Below are 21,854 nucleotides of genomic sequence, written 5' to 3' on the forward strand. Positions count from 1 at the left end.
AAAAATGTCCTGATGCATGTGATAGGTGGAGACCACTTTCGGGAGGAACGAAGGGTGTGGGCGGAGCTGGACCTTATCTTTATGAAACACCGTGTATGGGGGCTCGGAGGTCAGGGCCCTGTGTTCCGAGACTGGCGTAGCTGACATGATCATAATCAGGAAGGCCACCTTCCACGACAGGTGAGACCAGGAGCACGTGGCTAGCGGCTCAAATGGGGGCCTGTGAGTCAGGCCAACACCAGGTTTAGGTCCCACTGTGGGTCTGGGGGACTAGCAGATGAGATTTTCCAACCCCTTAAGGAATCAGCTGGTCATAGCATGGGAGAATACCATGTGGTCTGCACCGGTGGATGGAAGGCTGATAATGGCTGCTAAGTGCACTTTGACTAATGAGGGCACCAGGCCCTGGGCTCTAAAGTGAAGGAGGTAGTCCAGAATAAACTGGATCAGGGCAGCCACTGGGGAAACTCCCTTCTCTTCCGCCCATCTGGAAAAATGAGACCACTTTCCCAAGTAGGCTCGGCGTGTGGAGGGCCGCCTGCTTTCTAGAAGGATGTGCTGAACCCCTTCCGAGCATTTCCTTTCCTCCCTACCTATTGAGCAGCCATGCCGAGGTAGAGTGCCACTAGGTTAGTGTGGAGGAGGCGGCCCTGGTCCTGGGAGAACAGGTCTGAGTGGGATGGCAATGGCCACGGCAGGGCGACCGCCAGGCCCAGGAGGGTCCCGTACCAATGCTGCCTGGGCCATGCCAGGGCAATCAGAAGGACCCAGGCCTTGTCTGTCTTTATCTTTTCCAGGACACTGCCGATCAGCGTCTCGCCTCCCCCCCCCCCTGCCCCGGAGCAGAACCGGGGACAGCGACAGTTCTGACAAGTCGCAAACAGGTCCACACTTGGAAAAGTCTACGCACCACCTCTGGGTGGAGAGACCACTCATGCTGAGAGGAGAAGTCCCTGCTCAAGTGATCCTCCCAGGCACCCGGCAGATGGAAGACCTGTAGGCAGATGTCGTGGGCTATACAAAAGTCCCACAGCCTGAGGGCTTCATGGCAGAGGGCAGAGGATCTGGCCCTGCCTTTCCTGTTGATGTAGAACATCGAGGTCGCATTGTCCATGAGGACCCTGACCACCCAGCCCTCCAGGTGCGAGCGGAAGGCTATGCACACCAGCAGTACCTCCCTGAGCTCCTTGACATTTATGTGGAGGGTCAGATCCTGAGCTGACCACAGACCTTGGGTCTGAACATTCCCCACATGGGACCCCCATCCCAGGTCCAACGCATCAGACTCCAGTTCCAGCGACGGGACCCTGCCCCTGAATGGGACCCCTTGGAGCATATTTCTCGGGGAGGACCACCACCTTAGGGAAGGAGTACTTGTGGCACCTTAGAGACTAACCAGTTTATTTGAGCATGAGCTTTCGTGAGCTACAGCTCCCTTCACCTTAGGGAGGTGATCACTGGCTTGGGCACCATGAGGACTTTGTCCATCCTGTCCCTGGCCTGGGAGAATTCCGAGGCCAACCAGAGCTGGAGGGGCCTCATTCTGAGTCTGGTGTGACGGACCACATACGTGCAAGTCGACATGTGACCCAAGAGCTGGAGGCACACTCTGGCTGTTGTCACCGGAAACCTCATGACTGTGTTCATGAGCCCCTTCAGGGTCTCAAACCTATCCGGTGGGAGGGAGGCCCCGGCCGACGAGGCGTCCAGGACCGCCCCGATAAACTCTATGCACTGTACCAGGACTAACATGGACTTGGTGTTGTTTACCAACAGGCCCAAAGTGGGGCACAAAGTGGTGTGGACAGAAGGAGCGCCACATGATCCCACACCTGCGACCGGGACCTGCCCTTGACCAACCAGTCATCTGGATGGGGAAGATCTGGACCCCCAGTGTCTGAGGTAGGCCGCCAACACCAACATGTATTTCGTGAATACCCTGGGGGCAGTGGAGAGACCAAACAAGAGGACCATAAATTGGTAGTGTTCCTGCCCCACCGTGACATGGAGGAAGCATTTGTGTCCCTCGAATATATGAATGTGGAATCTGCAGATGGAGGATGGTGTACCAGTCCCCAGGATCCAGTGAGGGATGATGAAGGCTAAGGTGACCACATGGAACTTGAGTTTCACCATGTACTGGTTCAGGCCTCGGAGGTCCAAGATGGGCCTTAGCCCCCCTTTGGTCTTCAGGATAAGGAAATAGTGGGAGTAGTACCCCTTGCCTTTGAACTCCCCCGGTACCACTTCCTCTGCTCCTAGGCCCAGGAGCCACCCCACCTCCTGCTCGAGCAGAGCCTCATGTGAAGGGTCCCCCACGGAGGGATGGGGGTGGGGGGGTGGTTGGGCTGGGGGGAAGTAAACTGGAGGGTGTAGCCCTGGGAGATGGTGTTGAGGACCCGTTGATCCAAGGTCAGCCACGACCACTCCAGGATGAAAGCACACAACCGATCGGAGAAGGGAAGCTTTATTGAGGGTGAATCTCTGATGAGAACTGGCAGGGCGACCCCAGGCAACCTGTCAAAACCACCTTTTCCCTGCCTGCTTGCCCTTGGAGGACCCAGGCTGGGGGGCAGGCCGAGACTGCCTCTGTGGGCGCCTCTTATAGTCCCGTGATTTCTTATAAGCAGTCTCATATTTTGAGTGGGTGGCCTGAGTGGGAGTCTGTTGCGGCTTGAACTTAGGTTTAGCCGGAGCCAGAACATAGAGACTCAGAGTCTGGAGGGTCGGGTGGGAGTCTTTCAGGCCATGCAGCTTTGTATCTGTTTGTTCCACAAACAGAGCTTTGCCGTCAAATGGGAGGTCTGCACCTCATTGGACAGCCCAGAGAGCAGAAGCCACGATGCCAGTCTCATGGACACCGTGGAGGTCATGGACCACGTGGCTATGTCCGCTGCATCCGAAGCTGTCTGCAGGGTTGCCTTGGCAGCCGCTGTGCCCTCCTCCACCAGCGCTTTGAACTCCTTCCTATCACGCTCCTGGAGGGAGTCCTCAAACTTGAGCAGGGAGCCCCACAGATTGAACTCATAATGGCCCAGGAGTTATGGTTGCCACCAATAACTGGAAGCTCAAGGATGAATACATTTTCCTTCCAAATGAGTCCAGCCTCCTTGAATCTTTATTTTTCGGGGTAGGGGGTGGTTGGCCCTGCCATTCCCTGTGGTTGACTGACTCGACCACCAGGGAGTTGGGAGCAAGGTGGGTGTATAAGTATTCATGCCCCTTGGCTGGTACAAAATACTTGTGTTCCGCTCTCTTAGAGATGGGGGCCAAAGAGGCGGGGTTTGCCATAGGGCATTTGAATTTTTTGCCACCCCTTCGTGGAGAGGCAAGGCTACCCTGCCCAGTGCCAAGGAGGACAGCACATTAAACAGGAAGTCCGAGGGTTCCTCCATCTCCTCTGCTTGGAGGTGGAGGCTTGATGCCACCCTTTTTAAGAGTTCTCCTAAAGTCCTCCTGCAGGATGAAGGGCCGTAATCACCTCATCTGGGGAGGGTGAGGAGGCCGGCGTGGTACTTTGCGTGTCCACCGGCACCGGAGGGTCCACCACCTGGTCGGTCTCCGGGCATGGTGCCAAGGATGTACGTCCCACCGACTCCTTCCTCGAGGGTCTGGAGAGGGAGGCCGATGGTCCTTCCGAGGCTCCGGCCACCAAGCGAGCCCCCACTGGGGGCTGCGTTGGGAGCCATGGCGCCCACTGGAACCATTGGGTCAGCTACGGGGCCCAGTGCCACTGCACCTGCTGTGGCACCAGCAGAGCTGGCTGCTTGGCCTGGCTGGCCCAGCCCATCAACGGATGACTACGAAGGGAAGCCGGGCTGACATACGACCTGCTGCTGTTCCCAGACTGGGAGGAGCAGCGGCACCAGGAGCAGTGTTGACCACGGGACCGCGATCGTGGAGAACCAGTACTGTTGGTAACAGCTGCTCCGTGATCAGCTCTGGCGGGCGGACCCGTGACGGCGGTGCCAAGGCAGGGTCCTGGAGCGGGACAACGAACAGGAACGATGTCAATGTTTGTGCCAGGACCAGCTGTGATAGCCCCTCCTAGGTGAGGACCTTTGGCATCGTCTGCCTCAGTCCCACCGGTGTTCGCTCCTCAAGGTGGAGCACTGCTGACAGTCCCGATCAGACAGAACCCAACTAGACAGCCTGGTGGGCATCGAGGGAGATCCACATGGACTTTGACCTGAACAGTCTCTGGTTGGCGAACAGCATCAGGAATGTTCCCTCGACCGAGACCAGTTCAGAGCCGGGGGCGACTGCAGAGATCCCAGCAGCAGCTTGCCTCTGTAGTGCGGGGCCGACATCGGTGGTGCTCCTGGTACCGGCATGGACATAACATCCCTGGCCGCCTGCAGAGCCTCTGGCATGGAGGGCATCCAGACATCCGGGGAGGCCTGCTCTGAATGGGTTTGGCTACTCTGCTCAACTTGAGTCGGAGGCCTAGAGGCTGGTGGGGATCGAGGGCTGCCCGACATGGGTCTAGCCTCTGTCCCAGGTTTACTTTGGTGCCGTGGTGAAGAAGGCCTCTTCCTAGCCTTCTTGGCATGTCCCATGGATGGGGAGCAGTGCCAACTAGTTGATGGCGCTGAAGGGTCGCCGCACACCAACACCGTGGTGCCCAGTGCCGACTTGGAGCGGTATGCCAGAGCCGGGGTCAAAGCCGACTCCATCAGAATAGCCCGGAGCCTAATATCCCTTTCTCTCTTGGTCCGAGGCTTAAACAACTTGCAAATCTTGCAGCGATAGCTGAGATGGGTTTCCCCAAACAGTGTAAACAGCCCGCGTGCGGATCACTCATGGGCATAGATTGCCTACAAGCGTCACACGACTTAAAACCCAGGACACAGGGCATGCCCCAGCCCAGGCACTCTAGCTAAACTAAACTAACTACCTACAGGTAGCAACACTGAACGAACAAGCCGTTCTGGGGATGAGCTACAGCAAGGCTGGAGCAAAGCAGTTTCGACGCACCTTCATTGGCGGCAAGAAGGAACTGAGGGAGGGGGTAGCATGCAGCACCCCTTATACCGCGCCATGGAGGTGCCACTCCAGACGTCACCAGCAGCGCTCCCCTATGGGTACTGCTAGGGGAAAAACTTCTGGCACCGGTGCACGCACACCTATTGTGGAATACACATGAGCAATTACTCGAAGACCTACCTTTACTTCTTGCCCCCCCCCCCGATCCTCATTTCCCTTATCCCAAAAGTTCTCCCATCTCCTCTCCCTAGGTTCTCTGTTGTCCCTCATCCTTAAAGTGTTGTCCTAAAGTGTTCCCAGGGAACTCTGTTTCTTCTTTTTCTTCCCAAATTGTGCCCCCTACTCACTATGGTCCATCCTCCTCTCCAGTTCTCCCACTTTTCCCCCAGAACACCCAGCCATCATCTTTTGTTCTGATGCTATTATGACTCTCGAACTTTCAGTTTGCCTCTATGTGAATGACAGCCTGAATATTCCTGTAACTACATAATCAAGCCATTAACTGCCTTACATGTGTGCCACCCTCACATTTGTGTGCTCACATAATGAGACTACATCAACAGCTTAAAAGGCAACTGTCAATTGATAAATCATACACTGCAAAAATATTTCTTTATCCTGCTACCAACACCTTAAATCGGGGTGGCCAAACTTACTGGCTATCTGAGCCACATACGACAATCTTCAGAAGTGCAAGAGCCGGGACACACCTGCTGGGGCTTCAGCCATGCTCCTGCTGAAGGCCTGAGCCCCGGCAGACGCTCCATGTGGGGCTGGAGCCCTGAGACCTCCCTCCCCACCTGGCATAAGCCCCTACCCAACCACCCTGCTGCAAGGCAGAGGTCCCGAGCTCACCCTTTCCAGTCTGGTAGGTGGAGAAAGGGGGGGAAATAGGGGGAGCTCCACGAGCTGCACTTTAATGGTAAAAGAGCCACACGTGGCTCGCGAGCCACAGTTTGGCCACCACGGCCACAGATTACTAAAATTGAAAGTGTTAAAAATCCACTGTACTTTTCATTCTTTATGACATTTGTCACAGTTCAGGGGAACTGCACCTGTATTTCCTCTCTGTGGTTCAGCCAGGACACCCACTCTAGGCTCCTGGCTCTTCAGCTGTCACCTCTCTTGAGTCTCCCCATCCTGACCAGCGTTCTTCCTGGCTGCACAGTTCCCTACCTACACTGTAAGTAAGCAAGTCACACTGCCTAAACAGGCCTGCTTTTCTTTTCTCCTAAGAGGCGATAAACAACATAATTGTCCACGGTTTTAAGTTACCACACAGCTCTTTCTAAGCAAGCACATTTATTTGAAACATAAAAGCGTGACAGAGAAAACATATTAAAACAATAAAATAACCTACAAGCATGCTAATAAACTGATTAGAGATCACTCCCCCTCCCACATCTCCACAAGGGGCCTGGTTGATGACAGTCTTTCCAACTCTTCCCTAAGGATTGCCGTCACCTCCCTTGGACAGAAGGTCCTGTCTGCTGGATCAGGATGAAGGCCCTGCGTCCATTTAAACTCAGGCTGTTTATCCAAAAGTCCTGTCTTGGTCTGTTGGCCTCTGGAGAATCTAGTATGAACTAGTATAGGAGAACCATCTCTGGCACTAGTATATGGTACCTCTCTGGAGATGTTATAAGCTGAATTTGCCTAAGCCAGCGGTTCACAAACTGGGGGTTGACATTCCTCAGGGGGTCGTGAGGTTATTACGTGGGGGTCATAAGCTATCAGCTTCCACCCACAAACCCCGCTTCGCCTCCAGCATTTACAATAGTATTCAATATAAAAAAGTGTGTTTTTAATTTATAAGGGGGTTGCACTCAGAGGTTTGCTATGTGAAAGGGGTCACCAATACAAAGGTTTGAGAACCACTGGCTAATCACGCCCCACTGTTCTCAGTTCCTGGAGGGACTGTGCTTACTGTCCACCTTGGAATTACATACAATCCCTGGCTTACAATGATACAGAGACTTAATACAGTAAGGTCTCCCAAAGATATTGCAGGTAATTGCCAAATCTGTCTCATTTCTTTTTGCATTTCTCTCAGGCTAGCCAATGAAAATTAGATAAGTCAACTTTGTTTATAGTCAGTTTCACTTTTCATATTTGGGCACCAAATACTGAAGGGAAATGGATGTTTCTTTAGAAAAAGCTGTTTTCATTGAAACCTAAAAAAATCCAGAGACTTTTCCGTTGGGCTTAGTTTGGTAAAAGTGACATTAAAAAAAAATCTACATTTGGGCTAGATTGGTGTCGACACTATTCTTTTAAGTAGGATTTTTTTCAGCTATGCATGGGTAGTCCCATATTTCAAGGCAATTTTTTTCATATGTAGCAAATCATGTTCATTACAGCCTACTTACCTACAAAGGCCCTGATCCTGCAACTGGATTGTTGCCAACAGACTTTTCCACCTGAGTGCAGAGGCCCATTAATATCTGTAGGATTCTTTCTAGGCCTAAAGATGCATCTATGTACAGATCTGGATGTAATTTTGAAGTTCAGCCATGTTTTAGTTACAGTGATTCCTGCAGGGTTATTTAATACAAGGTTAAAAAATTTTTTTTTGTTTTACACCTCCAAAACAGTCACGTATTTAAAGTTTGACAAAAAATTCTTCTTCCAGCAGAGATCAAACATGGAAAGTGTCAACCCAAAAAGTAAATGCTTCAGAAAGTTGTTTGTATAAAAACAGCAGGCTAGAATGGACATTGTTTTGCAGCAACCTTAACTACAAAATGGTGCAGCTGCTAAAATAAAAAAAATAAAATAAAAATCTCTTCTAAATGTATTTAGTATTGGTGTAAAGAGGCCAGCCTAACTGGGATTGGTAGGCACTAATGAAAGTCCCACCTCCTCAGGTGAGGTAAGGGCCACAGAACACAGAGAAGAACAGATTACAGCGAAGAAAGAAGGACAAACAGGGACTGGTGCCAGACTGACAATGAGGAAGACAAACTTTTTTTAAACCCACAAAAAATGTACAACCCAGACAGGGTCAAACACAAGTTTCTGCTGCAATACCTTGATAGTGGTATGCCTCAACTCCATTTTGGAGAGACCACCTCTAGAGCAAGAAGACAGTTCAGTGGCCAATTCAATTCTTAGCCTCACCACCGATACTGCCAACAAGGCTGCTAATTAGTACTAACTGTGACAGTGGTTTCTGTGATGTGGACAGCCGTTCGCTCAGAGCTGGACTGAGACCACCAACTCACTTCAGATAGGCCACTAAACAGCCATCTGAGGGTAACCACTAGGTCGCTAGCAACTTGGGTTAGATTGAAACCAGTGACTTGGAGGTGAAAAGGCTCCATATCCAATTATCGGTCCCCTGAGTCATCCAGTCCACCCTCTACAGTTATATAAAATGCTGTGGTAAGCAATATCTAAAAGCAATTTCCAGACATTACATGTGTTCAAAATGCTAAAAATACATATTTTGGAGGGCAGGATAAAAATCAGATCACCCAAAAGTAAATTTCCCCTCCCTCCCTTTTTGCTGTTTGAAAGGAAAAAAAAAAAAAAAAAAAAAAAGAATCACAAACAGGACTCAATCTTCACTGACAATAAATTTTTCCCAGTAAAATAAGATAAAGCTTGGTTTGCATATAAAAAGGCCCTTTTTGCGGTCTTAATTTATTTCTTAGATACAACTTTAGGGTACTAATGAGAGGGGGGGGGGATTTTTAAGAATAAGCAAACTTTAATAAATGAATCTCTCTCTTTACTGCACTGAAGGGGAAGAAAACAAACAAACAAACAAACAAACAAACAATCCCCCCAGAGGCAAATTAAACAAAGCCCCGAACTGCAAGCTACAACTCCCAAGCATTCCACCCAGAACTTCTCAAACATTACAGATTTGCTATAAGAGATGTCACTGCCCTTTGCCAGCTGGAAGAATAGTATTTTCAATACGACACTAAAGCTCCAACAGTCTATTTTTGTCACCTATTCTGGGATCTGACAACTCTCAACAGGGGCTCAGCTAAACAAGCTCAAGTTTTTAAACAAACTAGAGTTTAATTGAGAAGCACCTGCAGAGAGACAGACAGTCTGTTGGCATTAATGAAAAAGAAGATTTATCACAGTGAATCATAAAGGCAGGAGAGGAGGAGGAGAAAGGCTCCAAACATACGTCATACCTGCAGCACAGTGCTACTCCTTTCATAAAATTCCCTTGAAGAAATGTGTAGGATTTGACTGCACCCCATGAAGAGTGTTTTTCCCAACAAGCTTTTCCCAGGGTGCTGAAAAGCTATCATTCATAAAAAATTATTGAGGGGGAAGGAGGCAGCAAAGGGGAGTTCAGAAGGCCACAGACTGCAATGGAAACCACAGAATAAGGCCCTCTGTAAAGCACGCACCTGTTTAACAGTCACCACAATAGCTTAACTAGAAAGCTTAAAGCTCCAAACAGGGTGGGAGGGAAAAAATAAAGAACGAAAGAAAATATAAAGAAAGCCTGTTCTGATATCAAAATACATGCGTTAACCCCTGGAGTACTCTATTACACTGAATGACTCCACACTGGCATATTGGCAATGCAGAATATACAGATTGCGGGAAAATGGATTTTCTTTTACTTACACACATTCTGTTAATGTTAAATAGTTGACTAGGCCATGGCTTTTGAATATGTTTTGGGAAGATTTTTTTTTTTACAATATAATTTTAAAATGCATGCAGATAAAATTAATCACTTGATTAGAGCTGTGCCTATGGCCTAACGGAGATGGAGTCCTTATTGCACTAGGCACTACATAAACAGAACAGCTACGACTCCCTGCCTCAAAGATCGTACAGTCCAAACAGATAAGGCAGACACAGAGTAGGGGTAACAGCTATGACATATAGACTCCCTTGTAAAGTTTTGGCACCATGTAATATCTGCTTGCTTGTGAGACTACAGCTTGTAGAGTAGGCAGCAGCGCTACACCTAAGGAAGTAATATCAGTCACAGAGAGACACACTCAGGCAGAACAGACTTTTCTGGCAATATATTCTGTGTCTAAAAAGAACTGCACCACAGCTAGCAATAAGCATCTTTCCAAAACGTAACTCCTTCACAGTTTCATATAAACAATGTGTGACACGATCTGGTGACTCCTAATGATGTTACATACACACAGTCTGCCATTTTTAAATTGTAAAAATTAAATGGTCCAGTATGCTGGCCTAGCTGCCAAGCTTTGAGTAGCTTCTGGAATGATATTTCTCACAGATGTTAGTGAAATCAGAAAGTTATTACTGGCAGGAGGTGGGGCTTTCCCACACCATTATTCTTTATTTAAGGCAGAGCTCACAAAATGCCCAGTACATTCCAATAGAGCTAGTTGGGAAATGCTTTTTGTTCCAGTGAAAAAATTAGATGAAAATAGGAAAAAAATTGTTTCAGTTAAGATGTTTCTTCAAACGTTCTGTTTTTATTGGGAGGGGAAGGGGGGAATATAAAATAAAAAATATAAAATAAAAATAAAAAAAACCTTAAAGTTGAAAAATGCTGGGGATGGGTTAGGGAGGGAAGGGAAGTGGGTTAATGAAAACATTAATTTAAAATGTACCTTTCCTGCAGAAATTTCCACTTTAATGTTTTTTCATTAAAAAAAAGCATTTCAAATGAAACATTTTGACAAAGAAGGGGAAGTTCCTTCTCTAATGAGCTTACTAATTTAAGGACAGACATAGAGGGGGCGGTTAGGGGAAGGGGAGCAGCAATACTCAATTTATATACCAATCAACTTGATTCACTGTAAGCAGCATGTTAGAATTGGATCTATAGGAGGGATGGGCCTTGCAGATGAGCTTGGGATAATTGCACCATGCAAGCCTTGTGGAAGAAGCCATCATGATGATTGTATGAGAAGTTGACAAATGGGTAGGCAAGGCTGGAAATGTAGGTAGAGTAAGGAAGTGGACAGGAGGGGGGACAATGTGGAAAATGGCCCCAGCTTCTTTACTCCTGTATTTTTGACCTTCTCTTCTCCACTCCTCAGTGCTTTCACTTGGGCACATCCGGTACTATGGGTGCATTGATGAACTCACTTGAAGTCAGCCAGCATCTTTCTCAACTTTTCCAACACAAGTGAGAGTGGTATGTGATATGCAAAGGGAGCGTGGTCAAGAAAGGGGTGGGATCAGATAGAGGATATTGCCCCCTCCACAAATGCTAGGAAAAACTCAATTTTCCCCTTTGTTTAGAGATAGAAAATGTTAAATAAACAAAACTTTCTAAACCCTTCTTCTCCCCCAACAATTTATTATTGCTCCCAAGGAGGTTTTCCTTACACTCTCTCTCCCCCTCCATTCTGTATTTTTTTTTTTATATCTGCATGCATCTTTTTGCATTCCTCTCTCCCATTATCTAAATGTTTTTGTTCAGACTATTCAAATGGTTTAAATCTGTTTTACCCCCATCCCTGATTCAGCTTGTCTTATTTACTTTTAACAGCGAAATGACTTAACTATTACATTGAACTTTTCATCCATAGATGTTGCATCAAAGCACCTTCAAGAACAAAAGAAATGCCATACTGGGTCAGACCAATGTCGATCTAGCCCAGTATCCTGGATTCCAATAGTGACTAATGCTAGGTGCTTCAAAGGGAATGAACAGAGCAGGCAACATCAAGTGAGTCATCCCGTCATCCACTCCCAGCTTCTGGCTAGGGACACTGAATGCATGGGGTTGCATCCCTGACTATCTTGTCTAATAGCCATTGAGGGACCTGTCCTCCATGAACTTATCTAGTTCTTTTTTGAACCCTGTTATAGTTTTGGCCCTCACAACATCCTCTGGCAAAGAGTTCCACAGGTTTATTGTGTGTTGTGTGAAGTACTTCCTTTTGTTTGTTTTACCTCTGGTACTTGTGTTATGTGAAAGAGTAAACACCACTTCCTTAACCTTATTCACTTTCTCCACATCAGTCATGATTTTATAAACCACTTTCATATCCTCCCTCAGTCATCTCTTTTTCAAGCTGAACCATACCAGTCTTTTTAACCTTTCCTCATATACAAGTTGTTCCATACCCTTAATAATTTTTGTTGCCCTTCTCTGTACCCTTTCCAATTCTAATATATCTTTTTTCAGATGGGGAGATGGGAAATGCACACACTATTCAAAGTGTGGGTGCATCATAGATTCATGTAGTGGGATCATGGTATTTTCTATTCATGTAGTGGGATCATGGTATTACCTTTCCTAATGGTTCCTAACATTGTTAGCTTTTCTGAATGTGCAGTGGCAGTCAACAGATGTTTTCAGAGAACTATCCACAATGACTCCAAGATCACTTTCTCGAGTGGCAACAGCTAATTTAGACCAAGGTTCCTTCCCCATTCTGAATTCTAAGGTACAGATGTGGGGACCTGCATGAAAAACTACCTACGCTTATTCTTACCAGCTTCAGTTAAAAAATTCCCCAAGGTAAAAACTTTCCCTTGTTCTTGAACCGTATGCTGCCACCACCAAGCGTTCTAAACAAAGAACAGGGAAAGAGACCACTTGGAGACGTCTTCCCCCAAAATATCCCCCCCAAGCCCTACACCCCCTTTCCTGGGGAAGGCTTGATATAATCCTCACCAATTGGTACAGGTGAACACAGACCCAACCCTTGGATTTTAAGAACAATGAAAAATCAATCAGGTTCTTAAAAGAAGAATTTTAATTAAAGAAAAGGTAAAAGAATCACCTCTGTAAAATCAGTATGGTAAATATCTTACAGGGTAATCAGATTCAAAACATAGAGTATCCCTCTAGGCAAAACCTTAAGTTACAAAAAGACACAAAACCAGGAATATACATTCCCTCCAGCACAGCTTATTTTACAAGCCATTAAACAAAAGAAAATCTAATGCATTTTCGAGCTAGATTACTTACTAACTTTACAGAAGTTAGTAAGGCTGCATTCCTGATCTGTTCCTGGCAAAAGCATCACACACACAGCCCAAACCCTTTGTTCCCTCCCTCCAGGTTTGAAAGAATCTTGTCCCCTCATTGGCCATTTTGGGTCAGCTGCCAGTGGGGTTACCTTAACTTCTTAACCCTTTACAGGTGAAAGGATTTTGCCTCTGGTCAGGAGAGATTTTATAGCACTGTATACAGAAGCTATCTGAGAGGGAAAGCCACTGGTCAATCAGTGAAAAGGAATGTTACACCATTGTCTACGCTCTGGAAAAGCTACGCCCATAAGTTTGGAGACAGCATTTCCACCTGAAAACCGACCATGCTGCGCTACAGTGACTTCATACCGCCACGGGAAATAACAAAAAACGTATTCAGTGGAGTTTAGCTCTCCAAGATTTTGATTTCGACATACAACACATCTCAGGAGCTTCTAACAAAGTGGCTTTCTCCCGTGAAAGTTTCCCAGAATCAACTGGTTAAAATCGTCCTTGAGATGTGGAAAATATTGTTAGTCTTTATATACTTGGTAGTATATTTAGAGGTGCATGTGTCTTATTAACTCCGTTTTCTCCTAGAGCTCCAGGAAGAAATCACAGCCAGCATTTCACCCTATCTGTGATTTGGGGGGGGCGTGTCATAAATATAAAGGGAAGGGTAAACACCTTTAAATCCCTCCTGGCCAGAGGAAAAACCCTTTCACCTGTGAAGGGTTAAGAAGCTAAGATAACCTAGCTGGCACCTGACCAAAATGACCAATGAGGAGACAAGATACTTTCAAAGCTGGAAGGGGCGGGGGGGCAAAGGGTTCTCTCTGTCCGTGTGGTGCTGTATACAGAAAGGTGGTTACCTTTCCCTTTATATTATGACAAGACCCCCATCATTTTGTATGTCTAGTTGGGATTATGTTTTCCAACGTGCACGACTTTGCATTTATCAACATTTTATCTGAATTTTATCTGCCATTTTGTTGCCCATCATCCAGTTTTGTGAGATCCCTTTGTAATTCTACACAGTCGCCTTTGAACTTAACTATATTGAGTAGCTTTGTATCATCTGCAAACTTTACCAGTTCATTGTTCACCCTTTTTTCTAGATCATTTATGAATATGTTGGACAGCACTGGTCCCAATACAAATCCCTGGGGGACACCACTATTTACCCCCTCTCCATTCTGAAAACTTACCATTTATTCCTAACTGTTGTTTTCTGCCTTTTAACCAGGTACTGATCCATGAGAAGACCTTCCCTCTTACCCCAGGACTACTTACTTTCACAGCTTTTGGTGAGAGACCTTGTCAAAGGCTTTCTGAAAGTCCAAGTATGCTATATCCATTGGATCATCCTTGTTCACATATCTGTTGACCCTCTCAAAGCATTCTAATAAATTGGTGAGGCATGATTTCCCTTTAAAAGAGCCATGTCAATTCTTCCCCAACAAATCGTGTTCGTGTGTGTGAGACAATTCTGTTCTATACCATAGTTTCAACCAATTGCCTGGTACTGAAGTTCAAGTTTACCAGCCTGTAATAGCCAGGATTGCCTCTAGAGCCTTTTTAAAAGATCACATTAGCTAGCCTCCAGTCATCTGGTAGAGAAGCTGATTTAAATGATTTATATACCACAGTTAATAGTTTTGCAATTTCACACTTGAATCTCTTCTGCACTCTTAAATGAATACCATCTGGTCGTAGTGACTTAGTACTGTTTAATTTATCAGTTTGTTCCAAAACCTCCTTTACTGACACCTGAATCTGGGACAGTTCCCATTTGTCAACTAAAAAGAATGTGGGAATCTCCCTCACATCCTCTGTAGTGAATACCACTGCAAAGAATTCATTTAGCCTCTCTGCAATGGCCTTGTCTTCCTTGAGTGCTCCTTTAGTACTTTGTTTGGCAGGCTTCTGTTGTACCTTAAAATGTTTTTTGCTGTTAGTTTTTGAGTCTTTGGCTAGTGGCTCTTCAAAATCTTTTTTGGCCTGCCTAATTACAGTTTTACAATTGACTTGTCAAAGTTTACACTCCTTTCTATTTTCCTCAGTAGAATTTGACTTCCAATTTTAATGGCCTCTAATCACTTCTTTTACTTTGTTGTTTAGCAATGATGGCGTTTCTTTGATTCTCTTACTAAGTTTTTTAATTTGGGGTAGATAGAAGGAGGTATCATCCCTATTTAACAGATAGGGAAACTGATGTACGGAGAGGAGGAATGACTTTCCCAGGGTCACACAGCAATTCAGTGGCACAGCTGGAAATAGACCCTATGTTTTCTGACTCTTGGTTCAGTGCCCTAAGCCACTGGTTCATGATGATGCGTTTTGGTCCAACCCACCACCTGATTCACTACATACATCAAAGAACTGAAAATAGCAATGCAATGCAGACTTAGCTCAGATCTTACAATACTATAATTATATATATCATGAAAGAGCTGTAGCCATTCCATAGGTAATATTGAAAATTGAGTTTCCTCATCCCATCTATTACCCTTACTTGGCATCACCCCAAACAGAACATTGGTTCCTAATTAAATTTGCAAAAATGTATGGAAAGGCCATAACAAATTAGTGGAGGCGGGTCCTTGCTTATAGTTCAATCAGTAAAGCAACGATCATGTAAGTGCTTCAGTCATAATGTAATTCTTGTATGAAAGAAGATGTCTGTCTGTTCTCCAATTTCTGCATAAGTTAACTGTACAACCCATTCCGTCAGAGGTAAAGGACACAAACTAGAATGTATGCTGTGATGCTTGATGCTAAATTGATTTCATGTAAAATTTGATTAGCAATTGTATAATAAATTTCAAAAAATAAATAGAAGTGACTTTTAAAACTATCAAATAGAATATTTCTATATTAATAGAACTAAAAGATCCCATGTAGTATATTTTAAGTAAGTTATTTTCAGCTCTCAAATGTCAATTTTTTTATTGGCAGGGTTTAAAGAAAAAAGGAGTGACTGCAATATGCTTATAACTCCAACTAATTAACAGATTTACTTGAAAATTCTCTGTACTCAAAGGAGTAAGGGCTGTAAATAGGGGAGGATAAACTACATTATTTATACATCAAAATCTTTTTAATTTCCTGTAGTAAGTGTAAATATCAAGATATCTATGTATCATTAGCAGGAGATCTCTGCTAAAATTACCAGCTAATTAACAATACTGATATTTAGTTTGCCATCTTTAGGTTTCACAGTTGATACCACCATTGAGGTTGGGGCAATTCATACTACTCAGAGTATGTTTCAGGCTGTCTGCAGAAACAAAGACAGCACTGGATTATGCACCATACTCTCAAGATTTTCTTCACAACGATGAGGGGAAGAAACAATTACTGTAAAATAAATCTTAGCCTTTGGAGTATCCATTTAATGATACATTCAATTAAAATAATATTAACTGGAAATATTAGTCAGTAAACATTGTGGCAGATAGAATTGTTTCTCATAGCTAATAAATCAAAAGCAACACATTAAAGTCTTGATCCTGCACAGGGGTACCTCTGTGTCTGAAGGGAGCCATCTGGTCTTCAATGAAGCTCAGCATGGGTACAGGAGTCAGCTTGCATGGTTTTAAGTGCAGGCTTAAATCTATGACTTGGATTTTGCTGTAGCCCTGACGTCAATTTTCAAACACTAGAAGTCAAGAATTTATTTGCTAGTGGGAGTCCACCAAAAAAAAAAAAAAAAAAAAAAAAAAGTGTGATTGAACAAGAAGTTTTTTAAAGAACCAATTTTACAGCAACTGTAACTTAACACATTTACTTGTAAATTCTCAGAAAATCCATTCCCTGCTTAAAGATTACATGCAGTAAATTTTAGAAGGATACACTATATACACATACCAACAGGGAGCTTTAATTCCTTATCAACGTATACAGCACCGCCTTAACTATAGAGCTGCCATGCTGCATCTGTAACATATGTATGTATTTCAGTAAAGTTTTTAATGTGCTTCAGGATTTATTTGGATGAAAGACACGATGTAAATGTGAAGGAATTTTAACAGTCTCGTGAGTTCAACTGTCAAGAAAAAGTAAGTTTGGTCATCAAATATGAAATTACATAACTTTATAATTGACCTAAAGAAAGTAAGTGTCTTTTCCAAGTTATATATGCCTCTTAAACTAGGAGACTAGGTTACAGACTCCTGAAAATCTATAGTAGCAGATGGGGAAGTGTTTCCTTGCTTTTCACAAGGCAGTTAAGAGAACTACAAAAAGTCAATTATGTTCAAAATCATGTTTTAGAAGAAACCTGCTCTGTGACAATGCAATTGTCTTAGTCTATGTAGTAGACACCATTCAGGCAGGAAGCCTTTGGACAGCAGTTTCTCCAGGTGCCTGTAAAGAGAGTAATTAAAAATCACTTAACACAGTTCCATTTACAAACAGGTTAAGAAAAGTTCCCTGCCCTAAGAGTTTACAACTTAAGATACACAAGACAGTACACAATACTTCTGGAAGGGACAGTGAAGAAAGGATCAGAAGAAAGACTGACAGAATCTTGCAACAAATTGGGTTTAAGGAGAAATACGAAACAAGGGCAGGTGCTTTGAAAGATTGGCTCCCAGTCTGAGTCTCCCAGTCTGAGTCTCCCAGCCCAGCCTCCTCCCAAGTTCCTTATCCCAATCTTCTTCCTTTGCTGCCTTCCCACTCCAAAGTCCAGTTTTGTCCTCTCTGCATGAGAGTCAAATGACTGTCTCTTCCACACTACAGGAATACCAGCAGAGGGAGCATTGAAAACACAGGATGGACAGCCGCCCTGCTGTTAGTTCCTGTGGCCCGGATCCTAGTGGCCTGCAGAAGCCAGTATAGCAGTAATTGGAAGAAGTGTCCTGCTCTGCCCCTGCAGCTCTGGGTGGGAGCATGTCCAATCCAGATGGACTCTTTAGAAAATTTAGCTGCTGAACTCTAACCAGCATGTGTGAACTGAGATTTTCCAAAGGGTTATATAACTTGGCCTTTTCCCAGAAAAAAAAAACAAAAAACAACTGCATGAATATATTTTAGCATGGGCAAAATATTTTCCCTAATTGTTCTTGGAAATGGCTGACCCATTTTATTAGACACTTCCAAAAAAAATAAATAAATAAAAATTCATCATAAGGCAGACACCTTGCATGGAAAATTTTAGCCTGAATGGTTAAAGTTTGGCAAAGTTATAAACAATGGAAAACAGGGTCTGATAATGGGAAGTGTCAGGTAACCTTAGATATAGCCATCCCGACCATATCCTGCTATAATTACTCTCTTGTAATTAATTATAGGGGAGCTGGCCGCAATGGCCTACAGATCTTTCATATGCGATTAAGAATGATTCTACTTTTGTGTCTGTATTAAAAGATACTATTTGTATTCTTACTGAACTGCAGTCATGTCACACTGTGAATCAACTACTGAGGGATACTGGGAAAGCCCAAATAAAAATCTGAAATCACTATATTTTAAGTCTTATAAAGAATTACAAAATTTCTTATTTTTAAAAGCAGTGGACAGTATCAGAACCTTGGACAGCAGTGTGGGGACTCTGCAAATTAGGGTTTTTGCCTCGGATACCACGGACACTTGTACCCCATGAGACAATCTCAATCTCAAATATACAAGTTATTTTAATAACTGGAGCTTTCTAATGCAAACATGAGGTGTACTCTATAATGGATAATTACTGAAACTTTGAAAAAAGATAATTTGTATATTCAGAATGCCATTTACAATTAAGAAAGAGGGAAATATATACGGTTTAGTTCTTCTCTACAGCCTTATATGACAGGTTTTATATGTATTCATGTATTTTGAGATGTCAAACTACAATGACAATATATTGTAAGACGTTATCAAACTAAGTCACCATAAGAAAAACTATACAGAAGAGGGACTTCAAGTCTTTAAAACAGTTTTTGTCACAAATGAACCTAAATTCAGTTTTAATTGCTTTATCAGCTCAGTGAGATTAATTTATTTGGAAGGTCAAACAAATATATCAAGAAAAAAAATGACAAATGATTGAATAAATGTTGTGGCCATTACATTAAATATCTGAAATTTTTTTTAATACTCATGAGGTACATATTATATAGAACACATCAACATTATTAGATGATCCAGGATACAATTCAGAAATAAATTGGAAAACATTCAAATCTACTTCTCTCAAGTTGCAAAAAACCCTGTTAAAATCCATCCACTCATTACTATGAAAATCCCACTTTATTTTTAATAAATAGGCCTTGTTTGAAAGTTCTTGAAAGCAATAAGATGGTCACAAGACTTGATTTGACTGCTTTGCCTCCCTACAAACTCAATAAGTTTTTTTTAAATGACTGATTCGTATGCTGTATTAATCCTCTAGCATAGAAAACAAATCTCTTGGAGGCTGGAACTCCATTGGAGGAGGACAGGGAAGCTGTTGTGTTCTGAGAATTAATCCATCCAGGAAAATCAAAAGCCAGCCACTCAATACAGTAATCAGCATGTTTTATACTATGAAAGCCCTACATTTCTCATTTAGAAAACACAACTATTACTCCATTATGTAATGCCACAAAAAACCCTTTTATTTATTTGTGTTTGTTATTATTTGGCTTATACTTATGGGTTTGTGTATATTCCATTGGTGGGCATACAAACCATTGAGTTAAGAAAAGTGTCTATTCCAAACTGGTTAAAAGGAAAAGGGAACTCCCACTGCTTATTCTACAACCAAAGATTTATCTGGATTTGCTCTGTGGACAAGATTTTAACTCTTTATAACCCAGAATAGAAAGAAATCCTTTGCACTTTTGTTTGCACAGAAAGCTCATTTTCTGTCCAGGATGCATTTTTGTTCATCTTACATTTTTATCACTGCATTATATTACCTAATGTAAATTCTGTAAATGTGTTAAAATAAATCTGAAAATCTGAGATTTTAGAATTATAAGTTTAAACACTTCCATTTTATTTTTTAAGTGCTAGTGCCTTTGACAAATCCTTCATTAAAGTTCAAGATAAAAAAACTAAAGATTAAATCCATTTACTTTTACAGAAAAACACTACTACATTTATTTTATTTTGAGAAGAACCTAAAAATTGAAATAGTTTTTCTTTAACTGCTTGATAGAACCGAGTTGCCATACTTCAGTGCTATGAATGATAATACATACCGCTGATCTTAAATAATGATTTAACTACTAGGTAAGCTGCAGCCTAAAAATGACATGTAAATTTTATGGGAGTTGTCAAGGAACTGACAGTGTAGACTCCACAAAGAACACCAAAAGTATTCCCTGTGCCATTAAACTAGAGATGGTACTGAATCCTATATAGCCTTTATAAACTGGAATGCAACAGATGAAGCAATTCAAAAAAATTCTTCCAGTGTGCTGTCATACACTTTTCTGCCACATCATTTAAAAATCCCAAATAAGATATTTATTATTTTGTTGTTTTTGTTTAGGCAACACATTTGGCCTTTTGAAATCAAAGAGAACCTTTTCTCCCTTTGGTGTTTATATTAGAAAGGAGACGTTTTAAAACTACAGAAGTGATAGTCCTACCTTCGTGCATGTGATCATCTTTGTGTTTTTAGACACTTTACTACATAAAATGGCTAAAGAACTAAAAGGGGCTGCAGCTCATAGCCCCCACCCTAAAGCCAAACATTGCCTAGAATGAGTGCACTACTGGGTGCTGGACAATAATGTCATCCAGTCAGCTCTATGGCCATGTCAGGTGAGCACTATAAATGCCTAGATCATGTGTTTAAATGGAAGGATTTCAGCTTCCCCCAATAATTTAGGATGCAGATAAGCATAAATATAAATGTCTTAGAGTTTAAAAAACTACATTCATTTTCCCTTTGAATATGGTTGTTTAAACTCTAATACATTTATACTGACAAAAGTTTATTATTCCAAATAAAGTGATGAGTGAAGTGATAGTTGAACATGAGCAATTTAATTTAATCAGACTCTTTTGTGAGACAGAATTCATTCATAGCAGTAGTATATACAGAGTTAAAAAAATTACCATCAGGTAATAACTTTTGTTCTGCTTTATGCATCAAGAGCCATGTTCCTTAATTTCTAAAGCAACAGTTCAGAACAAGAAGAGTTAATCATGCACTTTTTCTTCCACCCATCTCATTCATGCCACATTCCACAGTGGCTGGGTCCAACAACAATATAGGAGGGTACCTAAAATGAAGAGGCAGGGCCTTCCATTCTTCAGCCTCTCTTGAATTAATTAACTGGAAATGAGTTTTGTCAATGTTTTGGAAAGGCGGAGGGGTGAAAAGAAACTGCTAGAATTAATCACAGTGAGAAACTACCTCTTCAGCCGTCTGCCAGAGTTCAGAAAACCCATGAGAAGTGCAAAATAAAAGGAGAGTGAGTTGAGTTGCCATCCAAAGGAACAAATAAAATTCAAATAAACATCCAAGTCTCCAAAATACAGACATGCCCCAAAGCAGAGGAATGCAGCATCTGTTGCCACAACAGCTTCAACTTTGTTTTTAACATACTCAGCATAAAGACTAAAAGTAACAAGATAGAAAAGATAACTTATGAATAATTTAAATACACAGAAGGCAGCATTGCATGTGTTTAATTCAGAGAGTATTTATGTACATCCAATCTCTCACTGTCATTATATTATATAAATACAAATATTTAAACATTCTGATTTATTTTTTTAAGTACCAACATTTACTAATTAGCTAGTTAGAACTGATTTAGCACTGCTGCTTTTAACACATCATAGAAGTGATACCTCATAGTGATTTTTTAACAATTATTTTCTTCAGGTATAACAAATGAGATTAGTAACCACTAATCAGTTTCCTAACTTCATGACTCTTTTCCACTAGCGAAACAAAGAATTAATGAAATTACCACCAATCTCCAGTTTTGAAAAGGTTTTTGCATTTGTGGTGTTCATGTGTCACAGTGGTGAATGACCATTATTGTTTT

The 21,854-nt window shown here is 42.9% G+C and overlaps 1 protein-coding gene across 1 annotated transcript in view; it reads right to left on the reverse strand.

The window, feature by feature from the left end:
- Positions 1-14,105: 14,105 nt before the first annotated feature.
- ATXN10 (ataxin 10) overlaps positions 14,106-21,854 on the reverse strand; it is a 157,556-nt gene continuing 149,807 nt past the window's right edge. Inside the window, exon 14 of the mRNA XM_043536331.1 lies at positions 14,106-17,247. The gene's annotated coding sequence lies outside the window, so the exon portion shown is untranslated. The remainder of the gene's footprint in view (positions 17,248-21,854) is intronic.

The sequence above is a fragment of the Chelonia mydas genome, chromosome 1, assembly GCF_015237465.2.
Source record: "Chelonia mydas isolate rCheMyd1 chromosome 1, rCheMyd1.pri.v2, whole genome shotgun sequence".
NCBI classification, from domain to species: Eukaryota; Metazoa; Chordata; order Testudines; family Cheloniidae; genus Chelonia; species Chelonia mydas.